Source organism: Pseudorca crassidens, chromosome 3 (assembly GCF_039906515.1).
Source record: "Pseudorca crassidens isolate mPseCra1 chromosome 3, mPseCra1.hap1, whole genome shotgun sequence".
Taxonomy (NCBI): domain Eukaryota; kingdom Metazoa; phylum Chordata; class Mammalia; order Artiodactyla; family Delphinidae; genus Pseudorca; species Pseudorca crassidens.
The window spans coordinates 56,478,937-56,495,531 of record NC_090298.1 but is presented as its reverse complement, the minus strand read 5'-3'; positions in this window follow the sequence as shown (position 1 = coordinate 56,495,531).

Genomic DNA, 16,595 nt, shown 5'->3' with positions numbered 1-16,595 from the left:
GTTTGACCCCTGGTCAGGGAACAAAGATCCCGGAAGCCACGAGGCGTGGCCAAAACAAAAAAGGGGGAATTGGGTGGAATCGTGACAGTTGGGCCTTCTCCAAACCACTAAATTACCCTTTGTGATGGTTAATTTTATGTGTCCACTTGACTGGGCCACGGGGTGCCCAGATATTTGGTCAAACATTATTCTGGGTGTTTCTCTGAAGGTGTTTTTGCATGAGAGTAACATTTATATTGGTAGACTAAGTCAAGCAGATTGCCTTCCCTAATGTGGGTGGGCCTTGTCCAATCAGCTGAAGGCCTGAATAGAACAAAAAGGCTGGCCTCATCCCAAGTAATGGAATTCTTACTGCCTGACTGCCTTCAAACGGGGACATTGGCTTTTCTTCTACTGTTGGTCTCGAAACATTGGCTCTTCCTATGTCTTGAGCCTGTCGGCCTTCAGGTGGGAGCTACACCATTGGCTCACCTGGTTCTCAAGCCTTCAGACTCAGACTGGAACTAAACCATTGCCCCTCCTGGGTCTCCAGCTTGCTGACTCACCCTGCAGATTTGGGACCTGTCTCCATAATCATGTGAGTCAATTCCTTATAATAAATGTCCCTCTCTCTATATATATACACAGCCCTTTGGTTCTGTTTTTTGGGAGAACCCTGAATATTTCCCCCTGTTTATGTAGGTTAATATTTCATAGTTTGTGGTTCATGCAGTGTGGTTGTCTGGGTGATGACCACCAGCTCACAGCTGTTACAGATTTACTCTGGACGTTAATTTCTGGGACCCCCTGAAATCATAAGATGTAGGTAGTCATCCACTCCTACGCCACAGCCTCCGTATAGAAACTGAAAATGGAAATTCAGCCAGGTAGCCAGATAATGGCCCAACAACAGAACTGACTACATTTTCACTCTAGGTTGACAGTGGATGGAATATGTATGTTGTGAATTCTCTGAATGTTGGGGACCGAGAATTGATTCCGGTAAGACTGCAAGCCATTTTGGAGCTGACGCTATCACAGTGTTTGATGATGCTTCCTAGTGAAGGACTTGGTCAACGTGATTGATACTCTACCTCAATACTGAGGTCCGATAGTTGGGCAGACACCTGCCATGTCTGAATATTGCCTTTCTGCTGTTCATGATGAAGAACTATTTGTTCATTTTCTAACACTCATATCAGTGTCCTATCCCTCTGAGCCATGGAGCCAGAATACTCTTTTCATATTTTGGGCGGAAAGGGTTGTAAAAGCAAGACCAGTTGCTTCATTTCTAAGTTTAAATTTTATGTGTAAAATATGTATATTAAATTTTTAGGGTAATGTGATTTAATGTAAATGAAAAATAAATGAATTTTAGTTAAGTAAAAAAAAAAAAAAGGAAAAAACGCAACCACTGTTTTGTTTATGGTGGCAACTTGCTCAGCCAAAAACCCACACATCACAGCCTCCCTGGAGGCTAGAGTCATAAGACCCAGTTCTGGCCAATGAGAAGGAACTAGAAACCTGCTGGGAAAGGTCTTGCTTCTTTACGTGGGCACCTCTCTTTCCTCCTTAATTTTTGCTGCTCCTTCATCCTACCTGGAATGATGACTGGAGGGGGTCTCTCTTATACCGTGGAGGGACACTTTCCAAAAATGGCCAAGCAGAGAGCCAAACGGAGCTAGGACGTGAATGACACCACGGAGCTGGCAGCCCCCTGAACTGCCCACTTCCAGACTTCTTAGGTGAAAAGTATCCCTATTTGGTCAAACTCCTCAGCTGGTTCTCTTTACATGCAGCCCAGTGCAATCTCTCACTAAGAACGAAGACGTTCCTTAAGAAGTGATGTTTGCGCTGATTCCATGGGAAGAGGCAGGAACTAAATGTCAGTTAAATGGAGCATTTACTTTGTGCCAAGTAAGCAGGTTCGCTGGGTTGTATAGCGTTTGGATTTGCAACCTCTGAGCTCCTGATCTCTCCCTGCTACTAATGCCCGGAATTTGCCAGATGAAAAGGAAAACCATGATGAGGTTGCTAAGGTGATCGAAGCTTTGTTTTGTCCCTAGGGGTATCATTTCGTGGATTAATTGGCAGTGGTGGGCTCCCATACAGCAGGCTGAAGATGAATTCAGGCTGTAACCAGCCAACCTGGCATGGCAAACAGTAACCTCTCTTCCTCCCTCTCCTACCCTGGTCCACCAACAGCCTTCCAATCTTATTCCCAAATTCTCAGCCTCCAGGCAAACTAGCCCACCCTCTTCTGCCTGACACAAGCTGCTTTCCCAGGGAGGGGTCTTTTGAATTCAAGTACAGAAAATCCTCATATTAAAAAAAAACCCAAGGCCTTCAACCGGTTGCTACGGTTTCCTGCTTACCGACGTTTCCTAGGAAAGCGACTCGTCTCTATAGAGACAACCAGCGTCACTGGTCGCTGTATAGCAGCTCAGAGACAGGCTGCCTTTTACAAAAAACATTCCTATTAGAGCCACTCTCACTGAAGTGTGTGCCTGGGGGCAGGGGAGGGAGTGGACCCTGGAGTCAATGGTGGCCTTAAATACATCTCAACCTTTCTCTCTCTCCTTTGTATTGCGAACAGACAGATCAGGCATTTCCAGTAATAAAGAGCATTTCTCTCCATATTTCTACTTTTCTTCTGACCCATGGAAAGATTAGGTTCCTACCACACCCATTTATGTGAGTACACACACACACACACACACACACACACACACACACACACACACACACACAGTTCCAACTGGATAAATGACAGCTTAACGGGGGTGCATTTGATGGAACGCTCAGGGATCCCATCTTGTTTATGAGGACTCAAGGCTGTCTCAGCCCCAAGTGCCCAAGAGCCCTTGAGTCAACCCAAGACAAGGGAGTTTGGGGTGTGGGGGACCCTCTTCCATATCTTAGAGAGGAATGCAAAGTCATCTAGGCAAAGCTGTCACACACCTGCACAAAGATGCCTTATAAATAGAGTGATCATATAGTTTGTCGTCCATATCAGGACATCTGTGAGAAGAAATCTTAATAATTATATTAAATATGGGACAACAACCATACACTGTGAGTGTCTGAGCAAACTAGGACTTTGATCAGTTCACTTAATACTTGGAAATATGTGCTTCACAAACAATACACAGAAGAAAATGTCTTCCTGCATCCTGTTCTCCCCGGAGGGCCTCACTGCTCCTAAAAATTGAGAAATCTGGAAAAATTGCCAGTTTTTGAAGACCCTGTAGGTTCAGAAGTGAAGAAGGGAATGACATTATTGAAGGATTAGAAGATAGATTTTTAAGAATAAAGACCCTTGTAGATATGCTATTTTATACATGGTATCTGAGGATAATTACCTACCGGCAATATATGAGTGCCTATTTCTACACACTTTCATCTACATGTGTCTTCTTAAATCTGTTAAGCCATTGTCTCTCCAATGTTCTTCAGAACCAAGTCATTCTTCTTATGTCTGGCCACTCTTTCTCTGTTCACAGCCAGACTTTCATCTCCTCAAACATTCAGTGCTGACTTGAAGATGAGCACAGGGACTGTGTGTAGCTCACCTTGGCCTGTATCTGAGGAAGTGCCGTACTAGTGAGATGGAAGGAGCTGGCTTCTTCACGTCATGTTATAAAATCCTGCAAAGCATCTACTGCTCTCCTTTTTCAGAAATTCTGGCCTCATGCTTGTTAGTTTGTCCAAGCAAACTTTAGCATCAGCGAATCACTTCCAGTTTTTTTTTTCCCTGAAGTATTGTTTTGAGGTATTAACATACAGGTTAATGTAGGGGAAAATGACATCTTCATGTTAAGTCTTCCTGTTTTCTTATGCAAGAAATTGGTTTACCTTTCCATTTTGTTTGTCTTCTTTCGTGTGAGATTATTTTTTTTTAAATACAAATTCTTGGACAATGATTCCAGATAATCTAATTGAGTGTACTTGGAGCTGGGCCAGTGAAAAGAGCATCAGGGGTACAGGGAAAGAGCCCAAGGGCTCAAAAGACAAGCTTAGCATAGTTGATTTCACAACATCAGATTACAGATCATTTCACATCCTAGAGCCTGCCTCCAATCCTGAAATTGGGAGGCAAACATTTTCCCTAAATTGCAGTGTTAATAATTGTGGGTAAAACAGACTCCTAAGTGTTGAACCAGGAACCTGGCCAACAGTGTTGACATGGAAAGATACTGGACTTAGAGTCCAAGGACATGGGTTAGCGATCTGGTTCTACCACTCACCAGCTCCATGAACTTGAAAAGCCTGACTTAGTTTCTCTGTCTCTTTTTACTCCACCATCTGTAATGTAGACTAATAATACTCCCTACCCGAAATCATTGTGAGGATCAAATGAAATCACATAACAATTTACACATGAACACCTGAGCAACAGCTGAAAGCTATTAAACATGATTAAGAAGGGAGATGTCGTTTTTATAATTTTTTCTAATGGGAAATTATTTTAAGTCACAAACATCTGACCTGTAGTTTTGGAAATCCAACATGCCCTTGAATTTGGGATACTTACAGACTGCAAGAATTCATACCTATGCTTCTCACATACTTCAAGAAAGAAAACCCATCATGGCGAGGTTATCTTTAAGGATAAGCAAACAGAAGGTGACTACCTGGGTGCATGGTGGTGACATCCTGGGAATCTCAGAGCAAGATACCCTCAACTCAATACTGTCAATAGCAATACACATGTGGGTGTTTTGTTATTCAAATGAAATTCACTAGTGGGAAATTAAAGCTCAGATTCTTCCAAAAATGACACCTCCCCCTTCTCCCATTCATTGAAAGGGTCAATAAATAAGCCCCAGGGTTGGCAGTCTAAAGGTCTATATTCTGCCAATTACTGGGCCTGTGAGCGCATTTCACACTCTTCTGATGGGAAAAGTATCTACCCTCCTAACCAAGGACCCATCCAAATGATTAAAAATAAATGGGAGGGGGCTTCCCTGGTGGCGCAGTGGTTGAGAATCCACCTGCCAATGCAGGGGACACGGGTTCGAGCCCTGGTCTGGGAGGATCCCACATGCCGCGGAGCAACTAGGCCCGTGAGCCACAACTACTGAGCCTGCGTGTCTGGAGCCTGTGCTCCGCAACGAGAGAGGCTGCGATAGTGAGAGGCCCGCGCACCGCGATGAAGAGTGGCTCCCGCTTGCCACAACTAGAGAAAGCCCTCACACAGAAACAAAGACCCAACACAGCAAAAATAAATTTTAAAATAAATAAATAAATGGGAGGTGTATGAGGCCCGAAGTACCAAAAAGTACCAGTAGTAAAGCTTCATGGCCAACAGGCTAACATATGGAATGATTCTACTGGATGCCCTGAAAGTTAAAGTTAGAGGCTATAATTCAAAAAGATATATGCACCCCAATGTTCATAGCAGCACTGTTTATAATAGCCAAGACATGGAAGCAACCTAAATGTCCTTCGATAGATGAGTGGATAAAGAAGATGTGGTACGTATATACGATGGAATATTACTCAGCCATAAAAAAGAATGAAATAATGCCACTTGCAGCAATATGGATGGACCTAGAGATTATCATACTAAGTGAAGCCAAAGACAAATATCATATGATATCGCTCGTATGAGGAGTCTAAAAAAAATGATACGAGTGAACTTATTTACAAAACAGAAAGAGACTCATAAGACATAGAAAACAAACTTATGGTTACCAAAAGGGGAAGCGGGGAGGGATACATTAGGAGGTTGGGATTAACATATACACACTACTATATATAAAATAGATAACCAACAAGGACCTACTGTATAGCACAGGGAACTATAGTCAGTATTTTTTAATAACCTATAAGGGAAAATAATCTTAAAAAGAATATATATATATATGTATATATATATATATATATATACACATATATATATAAGTGAATCGCTGAATATAAAATTCTATTTTACTTTCTCTTAAAAAGAATCATCTCCACAGCAATGTTTGTTGACATTTTCTGGAAGTCCTAACAGCGATATGTGACAAAAACAACAATGTATTCACATTCCTTGATCTATTAATCCTAACCTTGGGAAAGGGTCCCAAAATAACATCTCAAAAGAAGAAAAAGAAAAAGGAGAAAACTACACGTAAAAAGATATTTATAGGAAAATATTGAGAAATGTCCAATGATAGGGTCAAATAAACTTGCAGTGAATTTATAAGATAAAATCTCATACAATTTTAAAGGAGACAAGGGAAGACTTTACAGAAACATTTTTAAATGGTTTATGGTCCATGAAAAACAAAGACTGCAACATAGTATTCATATGATGATCATAATTTCACAGCAATTATGTTTGTAAGTGGAAATAATCATAATCAGAAGAGAACAGAGAGAGAAGGGGCAGAATGCATGTGGAGCTGCTTTAATAATAGGCACCAAAGAGAAAGATGCTCTCACTGGCTCCAACCGAGCAGCTCACTCTTCCTTCCGACGTTCCCAGTCTATTCCAGAATATTGTAAGAAAAAGGGAAGACTTTGCATGAAATAACGTGAATATTTTTATTTGCTAAAGGCGAAGTGTGAGTTTTTCACAGCTTCCCAACTGCCAACCCAACCACACCAGCTGCCACTAGAGAGGATCATTCGGTGGCTTCCGGTAAACATTGCACTGGTGGCAGTAAATAAAGGTATTTTTATAATTTTGAAAAGTGGTTACTCGATTTCCCTAAAGCAGGACCCCTCCTCAGGCTTGAGACTAGGGCTGGGGATGAGGAGGTGCAGCAGAGCCCCGTTTACCTATTTTAAAATATTTTACTAAAATGTCATTAACACTGTTCCCAAACTTTGACAGACACAGGGACCCAAACCACACCATGAGTCAAAAGCATAGGCAGGGCTTCCCTGGTGGCGCAGTGGTTGAGAGTCCGCCTGCTGATGCAGGGGACACGGGTTTGTGCCCTGGTCCAGGAAGATCCCACATGCCGCGGAGCGGCTGGGCCCATGAGCCATGGCCGCTGAGCCTGCACGTCCGGAGCCTGTGCTCCACAATGAGAGAGGCCACAGCAGTGAGAGCCCTGTGTACCGCAAAAACAAACAAACAAAAGCGTAGGCAGACAATAGCAATTTGCTGGTGCTCAAACATAAATGTTTTACATTTAACAGTATATCATTTTTTATGTTTAACATTTTACTAAAATATATGTGTTGAGGCAGAAAACTAACTTAAAAAAAATAAGAAAACTATTAGAACAAAACCTACTTAGTAATAAAATAGTGCAGAAGCATTAAAATATTCTATGGAAGGCAGGGATGTGTTATTCTATTCAAGTTCCTACAATCAAATCATAATTTATTTCCTAAATACTTTAGATTCACATCTATACTGTTATAGGTTGGGGGCTGGGATATTGTACTTACTGCCTACAGTAAGAATTTGTCTAAGTACTTCATGTGAATTAACTCATTTAACTATCCCAATAACCCTAAGCTGTAGGTAGGATATTATCCCCATAGTACAGATGTGTAAATGGAGGCCCAGATAGGTCACACTACTAGTGAGTCGCTAAGCCAGGGGTCAAACCCAGGCTATCTATCCCTGGAATGTGTGTTCTAAGCACCACACAGAGAAGTCACCTGTGTCAAATCAGTGTTCTTAGCTTTGACCCTGTAGCACCCTGTCCCAGTTCTCCAGGGAAGGGTTCCAAGAAAAAAGGGGGGTATTGCCAGACAGGAAAAATGCAAGGTGAGGAGCCAGAAGAACCACGGCTAACCTGGGCAATATATTTAAGCCTGGGACTTCACTGGTGGTGCAGTGGTTAAGAATCCGCCTGCCAATGCAGGCTACATGGGTTCGAGCCCTGGTCTGGGAAGATACCACATGCTGTGGAGCAACTAAGCCCGTGCGCCACAACTACTGAGCCTGCGCTCTAGAGCCCATGAGCCACAACTACTGAGCCTGCGTGCCACAACTACTGAAGCTCATGCACCTAGAGCTCCCCCGTGCTCCACAACAAGAGAAGCCCACCGCGAGGAGAAGCCCGTACACCGCAATGAAGAGTAGCCCCTGCTCGCCGTAACTAGAGAAAGCCCGTGCACAGCAACAAAGACCCAACGTAGCCAAAAATAAATAAATTAATTTATTAAAATATCTGTGTATATATTTAAGCCTATCTGGGTCTTGGTTTCCTTGTTCTTAAGGAGAAGGCTTGGCTACCTGGGCTCACAATCTGGTTGTGAAGACAAGTTTTGTGAGAGTGTTTACTAAATTGCAAATTCTGCAGACATCGAGTACTATTTTGTCCCAAAGTTAAAATCTCCAAATACCTAAATTTCAATGGAAATGTTGCGAAAAAGTATCACAAAGCTTTCAGCCTTCTCTAAAGAGTTCAAGGCTTTTTCTTGATGACTCAGTTTCAAGCTGTATATAAAGAACTATTTGCCCTACACTAAAGGCCCCCAATTCTTACGTCTGACTCTGTTTTTCTCATTCATCAGCCTGTGAGAGGATAAACACAGGAGTGCAGAGTAGGGGAGTTACAATTCTTTCCGGCTTGCTGTCTTCCCTTGTCAATCTCCCTGCATTAAAATTTCTATCTCTAATCTACTGTGGACTGGGAAATAATGAAACCAAGCTTGTCAGAGCCATGCTTGAAACAAGAGAGTAAGCAGTTTCCAGTTGAGGGACATGTCATCCCTCTTCTGATTAAAGTTCATGAGCTTCAGTCTTTAGATTTACTTATTTGACTGTTCTGGGGCTTTTTCTGCTCCACTGCCCTGTGTCAAAATTTGATATAAGGAACCCAAGGTAAATGAAGTGGACTATATGCCTGGTATGAATTTACACGGAGACATGGATGTTTGCAAGGTTATTGTTAATGGCCTTATGATGAACTCCTAACTTGTCCACTGCCTAGGCTATGAACTCTGAATATCAGAAGACAATTTGGGCTATCTCAGTGCAACCATGTCTCCTCCCATGAGCACTGCCTTCTCCCTTCCACAGGGGTCGGTCACAGCATCCCTGTCTGTCTCCTGGGATCGCCCTCAGGCCATACTTGAGAGAGCCAGGCTTTATCCCCTGGAGAACCCTCCCACGTGTGTATTTGGCAGGCATGGCGCAATATTCACTGGAGCATTATTTGAGGTAGCAGAAGACTTAAAAATGACCTAAATGTCCATCTCCAGGAGAATGGGTAATAAATTGTGATATATTTAATCTAACATTAGAATATTATACAGCAGTTAAAGTGAATAAATAGAACTATATGTAAATTAACATATAACCTACTTAATTTTCACAAAACATAATTTCAGCAAAAACACAAGTTTTAGAAGAACTTTAAAAGCAAGCTGTAGAATAATACCACTTACCTGAAACTTAACAGTACGTAAGCAATATCATATTTTGTTTATAGGTACATAGATTTGTTGTAAAGGATAAAGAAATGCATGGGAACACTAAACACAATAAACATCAAACTTTGGATACTAGTTAGCCTGGGACTTCACTGGTGGTGCAGTGGTTAAGAATCCGCCTGCCAATGCAGGCTACATGGGTTCGAGCCCTGGGCTGGGAAGATACCACATGCTGCGGAGCAACTAAGCCCGTGCTTAGTTGAAAGGAAATTACATATCTAATTTCTTTTTCTTGAATTGGGTGCATACATATGTAACGTTTATTATATAATTCTGTATAATTTATTGTAAGCAAAAAAAATTCAAAATTTTGTAAGTGGAAAAGAGAAGGAAAAATACACCAAAATATTTATAGCAGTCAATTTTGAGGGATAGGATTATAGGTGGGATTCCTTTACTTTTCCTTTAAGAATTTCCCCCAATTTATCCATTATTACACTTGTTTTATGGCAGAAGAAGAACATCGATACATAAGAATGAAGTCTGAAAATTTCTCTAATCAGGTACAAAACCTTTTTTCTCCATAATGAAGAACTAAGCTATAAATATATATATATATATATACACACACACACATACACACACACACATATATATGTACACACACATATATACACACATACATATATACTATATATGTATATATGTATTAATATATACTATATATGTATATATGTATTAATATATACCTATATGTATATGTATACTAAATATATGGAGTATGTACTCTATATACTTTATATAATATACATAGATACATACATACAATATATAATATTGTATATATGGGAAGCCACATTGGCTAAACTTCTTACTAAGGTGTGAATGATTGATATATGACTTAGCAACAACTGCAAGGGGAGAAGGGAAGAATAAGACAAGAGAGCAGTAAATACCTGAAAAGATCATGAGTGTGTGTGTGTGTGTGTGTGTGTGTGTGTGTGTGTTGGGGAAGGGCATGTAGGAGTGGGAGGAGAAAGGGGTTGAAGTGAAAGGGACAATTAGAAACGACTGTCACAGGAGGAAACTGGAGACCCCAGGACGAAGTGTACGCTGCTATATGTGACTGGCATGTCAGGGGCCCCCCACTCATCAGGCATGGCCCTGAGTTCTGTGCAGCTGTGGAGAATACCAGCCAGGTCCCCAGGATGGGGCCACTTTGCAGCAAGGAAATAGAGGCCTGGGTGTGCTGAGGTGCTGTCCCTTACCTCCCAAGACAAGGACAGGCTCATTCACATCTGAGTTTTTCTTGCTGCCCAGCCTGCGGAGGCCTGTGGCATCTCACCAGGATCTGCTTCTCCGGAATTCTTTGGCATAAGGGTCTGTTTTACCCCGATCACTGTAAATAGAAGCATTTGACTTTTAATTAATGGAAGCGGATGCTTTTCTTTAATACACAGAAGTAAAAGATTGATTTATGTCTTTTGCACACACATAGGGACGGCTTAATTTAATGGAGCTGAAGGGGGAGGGGAGAGGGTCTTAGCAAGACCCATCTGGCCCAGCTCCGATTTTGCATGGATCACTTCCCACTCACGACAGAGATGCTAATTGTGAGCGCTACTTCCAAACACCATAGGATGCAGTGTAATTACACTGCTCATAACAGAATTCCAAACAGGGCTCTGTTTTGAATTTGATGAAACATAATGAGGAATCTCTGTGGCAGATGACAACATTCTTCTTTCAATTAATGGGATACTTGCTCAGAGTCATCCCCCAAACCATCAGGAACTGATTAGAGAGATTTATGATATCTGAAAGGACCAAACACAAACATTTTTCAAGTAGAAAGTGCAGTAACACTATCTCCTTTGAGAACATCAGGGAGGACATTTATTTAAATGAAATGTGAGTAGACAGAATAATTTTCTAGAACACCTTCCATCCAGATCTGAAAGTCAAATTGCCCAAAGCAAACAACATTAGGCCATTTTATGGAGAATTTCATTTATTCCTTCCCTCAGTGAGTCATTCATTCACAAAAGTGAGCCAACAGATATGTACGGAATGTGATCATGAGTAAGGTGTAGGCCTTGGCTGTGTTAAACTGCACTGATGAGTCACAAGGGGAAGTTTTCTGTAAGAAGACTTGGCATGTTTGAAAGAAAACAGATGTGAAGTTAGAAATCCTTAATTCAAGTTCAAGCTTTCCCTGCTAGGTATATGATTTTGGGCAAATCACTTAACCACTCTGAGCTTCAAAGTCTTCAAAATGAAGAAAAGAATGCTTGTCTTTCGAACCTCATAGAATCGCTCTGAATAAAATGATGTACACAAAATCTGCCTATAAAGTGCTATATAAATGTAAGAGTCTATATTGATACAAAGATACTGACTGCCCAGCAGGGAAGATTTAAAGCATGTAGAAATACCTATAATACAAGGCAAAAAGTCAATGCTATTTTGATAGAGGTACAAATTTATTTATTTATTCGCTCAAAATACCTATTGAGCTCTAATATGGGCCAGATGACATGCTCAAATGGAGTGCAAAGGAGTTCAGAAGAGGAAGAATTACCTGCTTGCCCTTTAAATGCTCCCTGCCAAGACTATTCCCCAAATCTTACAGTATCCCTAATGTTATCAGTGTGGCTCTCATTTTTGCCAACTACTGTAAAACTCATGATTTGGTTTGATTTCCTTTCACTACAAGGATTGCCACTGGTCTGAAGATGATTTCCCCCCAGCGTCTCCCTGCCCCTCCTCTATCTTTCACTCACCTGAAGATGAAAAGGTGAGAGGATGGACCAGCTTTGGAAACACACCTGCCTGGACTCTGCCTTGTCCAAGCTTCATGACCTGGGAACATTCCCTGACATCTTTGAGTCTGGTGATCCCCTCTGCACAGTGGGGGAAATTATACTCACCTGGTAGTGTCCTTGGGGGTGAGAGCAGCTATGGAAAGCCCCTGGAACATTGCACACGCTCGGCCATTGCAGCCGTTATCATTGGAACGAAGGCCGTTTTCATCCATTCTCGTTTCCTTCATTCGTGGAATGACTCAGGTTTTGACAGAGGATTTGATTCAACTGAGTCATGGATATTTTCTTGTTTCATTTATTGATTTGGGAGGAGAAAAATGAGGGTGGTGAAAATTTTTTCGGTAGCTTCAAGCCTGTTGTTAAAAAAAATACAGACATGAGAAACGGCCTGTTGTAGGCAGAGGACCTGCTGCTTCTTTTACAATCACAGAGCGAGAGTCTGCTTCTCTTTCTGACCTATTTTTAGCCTCAGTTTTTTCTCAACAACTTCCCATATGGCATTGCTTCTATTTCTTCTACCAAAGGCAGGGAATGTCACTTTTTCGGCTTAGCTCTAGTTTCAACTCTTCAGTGTATAATTATATTTTACTTTTAAGCACATGATGGGGTGGAAGTGGCAAACCATCCAATTGCTTAAAAAAAGAGGTACTAGCAGAGACTCTCCTTGACCTGGCAGACACACGATTGGTAACAAGAAGATGGGTGAGGACATGCTCTCAGCCCCTCAAGACAAGCTCTAAAGTGCAACGTGTTAATGCTTTTCCACGACTCCCTCTGGAAGTCAGGAGGAGTGCCGCCCTTGGTGATCTCAGAGAGGCTGGGGAGAGATAAGATTTGGGCCAATCCCCTTCCAATCAAGATTCAGGACCACAAGTTCAATTATTGGCCTTTGCCACTTGGCAGGGAAACATCCCAATCATGGCAGAGAACAAGAATTTGACCTGACAAGTATAAGAGCTTTCACACAAGTTAACAGAACTTGGAATTATGGAGACACTCGAAAATAGCTTTGGAATAAAGATTTTCTCTTTGACAGTTACTCCTGTTTCCTTGAATTTCTAAAAATGTCCAGAAAATGGATATCTGAATGCTTTCCCAATCACTCCTCCATCCAGCAGTAGATGGTATAATTTTTTCAATTTTTTAGTAGAGGTATTTTATTTACCATTTTCCGAGGCTTCCTGTGCCTCTTGGAGAAGCAGATGCCAACCAGAATAAAACACACAGAAGGGAAATGTTTGTGAACATTGCTCGGGGGGAGGGAGCAGAACTGAGCAGGGAGAGCCTTCAGACCCCTAGGCAGGGCTGATAGCTGTTTAAGAGGAAGGGAAAAAGGAGAAGTGGGTAGGAGGAGGTTTAGACTGCAGTGAAACTCTGATAAAGCCCCAGCCAGGTCAATAGGGAGCCCTGGTGGAAAGATTGTCCATTAGAGGAGTCCCATATTGGGCAACAATGGCTCTGGTCTCCTTACCGTGCTTGGCCACTGGGTAAATGCAACCTTTAGAAAGCAAGGCCTCAGCGCGAATGCTGCGTTAGATCCAAAGGCGCACAGCAGGAAGCTGCCCATGAACTACTCTCCTTAGAGCAACTCCTCTTGAAGGGAGACTTCCATGGCTGCCATGTCCACACAGTTCCATTTTTCTACACGTGTTCAGCAAGCAGCATCTCCCCACTTCCCACTGGCATCTCCTCTAGAGGAGAAAATTAGAAGAGGTTAGTTGGGTAAACTATAGCCCCATCTCTGCAGTTGGTCATTGCCTCCATCCTCCACTATCCCTTCTAATCTCCCCTCACCTTCAGTGTCGCCTGGGCAGGTCTTGATCGCTTACCCAATGGTAGACCCCAATCTCTCATTCCTAAAGGGTCTGAGCCCCCAGCACCACTGAGCAAAGACTCCTAAAAGGTGCCCAATTGGCTCTACTGCATTTCACACATATTCCTCTCTGTCCCTATTGTGTCAGAGTAGCCCTTCCTCCTCTGCCAAAATTACCAAGGACAATTACCCCTGCCACAATGATGACTCCTCTTCTCACCGGCTGATCCTTGGACACTAGACGTCCAAAATGCTCAGGCGTAAACCATAGCTTGTAGTACAATGGGATACACGATGTATCCTCTGACAAAAATGTATCCTCTCTGGAGACTAGAACCTCTAACCTTGCAAATCCCAGAATTATGGGGATGGGAAGTGCAAAGCCCCCGTGTGGGTCACTGAGAGTGATGGCAAGTGGAGCTATTCTTGCTTTCACCCTCTTGGTTTCTAGATGCTTCAGATCTATTCAGATTATATTATGACAGTGAGGGGGAATGTTTAACATAGCCCTGGGCCAAACTCAATAAATACTGTTGTTTGTTCAATGTGAATGCAAACTGTTTCTGATCTTTCGGTTTCTTGACTGGAGCAGAAAGGATGCAGGTGCCAAATCAATAGCCATCTACCTGAGACCTTATTAATCAGCTGTAGCAAAGATACTATGTCTGAGATAGCACTGTAATCAGGGCTACTACTTGGTTGAGCTTGTGGTAGTCTACAGCCATTCTCCATGATCTACCTTGTATCTGTAGGGTTCAGACTGGTAAATTAGATGGAAATGTGATAAGAACCACCATCCCTGCATCCCATAGATCTTAAATGGTGGTACTAATCTCCACCATCCATCTCCTTCCAAAAAAAAAAAAAAAAAAAAACCCCAAACAAAACCTCTGGATGTGAGAGTGTTTTTACTAACTTTGGAGGCTTCCCCTTGACCTTCTCACTATGCAAGCTCTTACCCACAAGGCAAGGGTTAAAATAAGGGTTATTCCAATTGCCAAGTACGGGTCTATGGACATTTGAACCCACTGTAAACCAGACTAAACTGGTCTCCATTCATTAGGGGGTTATAATAACATTTTGGGTCTTTGAATGTCAATTTTAACTCAGTCTCTATGTCCAACACTTATTGAAATGTTTGGGTATTCCTCTTTTCCAGTGTACAGTCACCCAAGTAAATGGCCATAGGTATTTTTGAGGAAGGGAGTCATTTTAGCATATAGTTTCTGTGGTGTTTCTCCTGGAGATCTGGCCACCTCTTCAGTCAATGGATCCCAGATCAGAATACTGGCTCAAGACTAGTAATTGAGCAAGTGATCATGACCTTATATCATGGTAACTGTCTTCAATCTCCTTCTCCTCTATTCTTATCTTCTTCTGATCGTTATTAAGCAGTATTCTTGGCTTCTCATCTATTTGGCCATATTCCACTAACCATCTCCACAATTCCCTGTGGCCAAGCCCCCTTGGCTGCCCCTCTGACATTGCCAGTCATTATGGCAATTGCAGGCCCCTAGCTTCCAGTGGTTTAGTGCTGCCACCTGGCCTCTATTACTTCCAGGTTCCATTTTCCCATTGCTATCAATAAGCCCAGCTCACCCCTGCCGCCACTGAACTTCACAGAGTATTCCTGATGGCCTGATGAATGGTGTGTCCTCTGGACTCTCCCAAGCAATCCAGTCCTTCTGATGTCACATATAATATTGATTCCAGCATCCTCCCCTCCCTGGGTCTTTTAATTCCTTTCTCTACCATCTGCCAGAGCAATTCAGGAATGTCCACTTTGCTCAGTGTTACCCATTACATTCTTTAGGCTTCTAAGAGCCACTCGCACATCTCCCCACAGAGGTGGGAAGCCAGATATCTGGATGAAAGACCAATGGCCAACCTCCAGTGGCACAGAAGTTTGGAGAACTGAATTAGTTCCCCATTGGTTATATGGAAGAGTTCAAGCCATGGTTGAGGCCTTCCTTGGGCCATTTTAGGGGAGTAAGTTCTATACCTACGGTATCTCAAGATTTCCTTTGGTCCTGTCAGAATTCTTACCCCTGCAGGTTGAGCTTCTATATGCAGAAAAAGATCTTCCCATCTGCTATCTATGCAGCTGTGGCTCAGACATCTCCAGGAATGTTAACTGGATTCAAGCCCATAAAAGTGTTGGCTTATTGTGATCAAATTTGACCAAAATATCTCCTTCTAGACACTTGATCTTGGACATCACTTAATTTTTATACTGAACACATTCTATGTCCTCTCTGATAGTTCTGTCTTCAAAGACTAGAGGTCTAATTTGTTCGATTGGGCAAGCTCTTTGATGCCAGTGAGGCTTTGTTTCCTTATTTATAAAATGAAGTAAGAAAAATGCCTCTTGTTTATTATGCAGTTAAAGCAATTAAGAAACACAAAACAGAATAGCATAGTAAGAATGAGTTCTGGAGTCAGAAGAGCAAACTCTCCATCAGTAATTCACCCTTGATGAAGCTACTGAACCTCTCTGAGTCTCAGTTGCCTCTCTTTAAAATGAAGGCCATGGTACCAAGTCATAGAGTTGTGAGTGTTCAGTCAAAAATGCTTAAGAAGCATTTAGCACAGTGCTGTGTAGCAGATGCTATTGGTGACCCACCTGCCTTACACGCCAGAGAACACCA